This window comes from Etheostoma spectabile, chromosome 15 (assembly GCF_008692095.1).
Source record: "Etheostoma spectabile isolate EspeVRDwgs_2016 chromosome 15, UIUC_Espe_1.0, whole genome shotgun sequence".
Classification (NCBI taxonomy): Eukaryota; Metazoa; Chordata; class Actinopteri; order Perciformes; family Percidae; genus Etheostoma; species Etheostoma spectabile.
Genome location: NC_045747.1, coordinates 2,343,328 through 2,346,211, shown reverse-complemented (window position 1 = coordinate 2,346,211; position 2,884 = coordinate 2,343,328).

The window sequence follows — 2,884 nt, the reverse complement described above, 5'->3', positions numbered from 1 at the left end:
GATCAATTTATGAATTTCCAACAACATTTTCAACTGGAGAATTTTCTACGATTTCAACTTTAAATTTACAATTTCTAACAATGAAATCAACTTGCAAATCTCAACATCAAATTAAACTTGCAAATATCCGAATAGTCATGTAGTTTGCATTTTTTCTCTCTTGAAAAAAGTCATAGTATGGTATATGTCGGGAAGAAGTGATAAAAAGGTCATAGTTATAGTATGTTGAAGAAGTGATAAAAAGTCATGGTATAGTATGTCAAAAAGTTATAAAAAAGTAATTGTAAGTGTATAAAAAAGTTATAATAAAATATTTGTATAGTCTGTAAATTATACAAAATGTCAGTATAGTCATTTAGAAGTTGGTTTGCTACGTTTTTTTGCCGTTTTCTTTTCGGTTTCTTTGTCGTCGTGTATGTTGCAAACAACTCAAAGTCTTAGTAGTATGTTGAAACAAAATGGAACAGAATCTTAGTATCGTAAAGTGATAAGTCATTTTATAGTATGTTAAAAAAAAAGGTAAGATTTGAACTCCACCCTCCGTCTCCAATCATGTTCTCATCACTCTAAGCTCCTGACCTGGCACACCATTTATGTTTTTGGCATTTTGTCTTTTTCTTTTATTGTTTCGGCCCTCAGCTCTTGTGACAACATTATTTGAAGACTCAACCTTGTGCTTCAAATCCTACTCTCCATCCCACCTAGGCTGTGTGACCTGACACAAAGTTGCTTCCTAAAACAGTAATACATCGTATGTCTAAAAAGATAGACATGTTAAAAAGGTAATGAATAAAGTAATCGACAAAAGTGCTATAAGTCAGAATATCGTATATTAAAAAATATAAAACAGATTGTCTTTATATTATGAGTTTTTGAAAGTAGAACAAAAGGAAAAGACAAAGTTGATAAGGTGGTTTCTTTCTTTATCTTTGGATCCTTGATTATCAGCCCCGAGACGGTCCAAGAGGGAAGGACACCGACGGACCAGGAGCGCGGGTTTCAAACCCCGCCTCAGGTATGCCACACAGGAGTTTTAGTGAAGATGTTTTGTGTTTCATTTGCGTACGTCAACTTCAACTTATAGAATTCCCAAAACGATTCAAATTGCGAATTTCAAAAAAGATTTCAACTTGTCGATTTCCACATCATTTCAACTTGCAGAATTTCCACATCGTTTCACATTGCAAATTTCCAAAAAACGATTTCAACTTGTGAATTTCCAACACGATTTCAACTTGTGAATTTCCAACACCTTTCTCACTGGAGATTTCAAAAGATTTCAATTGCAATTTCAATCAACATTTTCACTAGAATTCAACGATTCACTTGCAATTCAACGTTGAACTTTAATTACAATTCTAACATGAATCAACTTGCAAATTCCAACATCATTAATTGCAAATTTCCGAATAGTCATGTAGTTTGCATTTTGTCTCTCTTGAAAAAGTCATGTAATATATATGTCGAAAGAAGTATAAAAACTTCATGGTATAGTATGCAAAAGTTTAAAAAAGTAATTGTAGTGTATAAAAAATTTATAATAAAATATTTGTATAGTCTGTAAAAGTTATACAAAAGTCAGCATAGTATGTTGAAAAAAGTTAAAAAAATTGTAGTATATGTTTGAAAAATTTTTAATAAGTCATTTATGGTATGTTGAAAAAAGTGAGAAATAATTGTATAGCATGTTCAAAAAACTCAAAAAGTCTTAGTATAGTATGTAAAAAATGTGTAAAAAAAGTCCTAGCATAGTATGTGAAAAAAATGGGAAAAATCTTAGTATAGTATATAAAAGTGATAAAAAAGAGTCATTTATATAGTTTAAAAAAAAAAGGTAGATTTGACACCAACCCTCTGTCTCCCAATCATGTTCTCATCACCTCTAGCTAACTGACCAGGCCAAATTTGTTTTGTCATATTTGTCTTTTTCTTTTAGTTGTTTCGGCGCCTCACGTCTTCACTTTAGATTTGAAGACTCACCTCGTGGCTTCAAATCCTACTCTCATCATCACCCTAGGCTGTGTGACCTGACACAAAGTTGCTTTCCTAAAACATAATAACATCGTATGTCTAAAAAAGTGACAAAAAGTTTAAAGGCCATGTTGAAAATGTCATACCAAAGTACGTTGAACAAAAGTGCTATAAATGTCAGAATAAGTATGTAAGAAATAAAATGTTATCTTCAGCACCAGAGTGGAAACAGCACTGGAGAACGAGGTCCAGAGGGGGAGACACCGACCGACGACCAGGAGACGCGGTTCAAACCCCGCCTCAGGTATGCCACACAGAAGGTTTGTGGGAATATTTGTGTTTCATTTGCGTACGTCAAGCTCAATCTTATGATTTCCAACAACAATTTTCAACTGGAGAATTTTTACGTTTTCAACTTTAAATTTACATTTCTAACATGAATCAACTTGGCAATCTCAACATCAAATTAAACTTGCAAATATCCAATAGTCTGTAGTTTGCATTTTTTCTCTCTTGAAAAAATCAAGTATGGAATGGTCGGGACGAATGATAACGGTCATCGTTAATATCGTAGTGACGGAAGTGATATAAAAAGTCATGGTATAGTATGTCAAAAGTTTTTTAAAAAATAATTGTAAGTTATAAAGTTGATAAAAATATGTTGTATAGTCCTGTAAAAAGTTTATACAAAAGTCATATAGTATGTTAAAACAGTTTTATCAAAATTATCATAGTGGTTTTGACAATATTTTAATAAAGTCAAATAAGTCTTTGTACAGTATGTTTGAAAAACTCAAAAAGTCTTAGTATAGTATGTAAAAGAATGTGTAAAAAAAGTCATAGCATAGTATGTTGAAAAAAATGGGAAAAGAATCTTAGTATAGTATATAAAAAGTGATAAAAAAGTCATTTT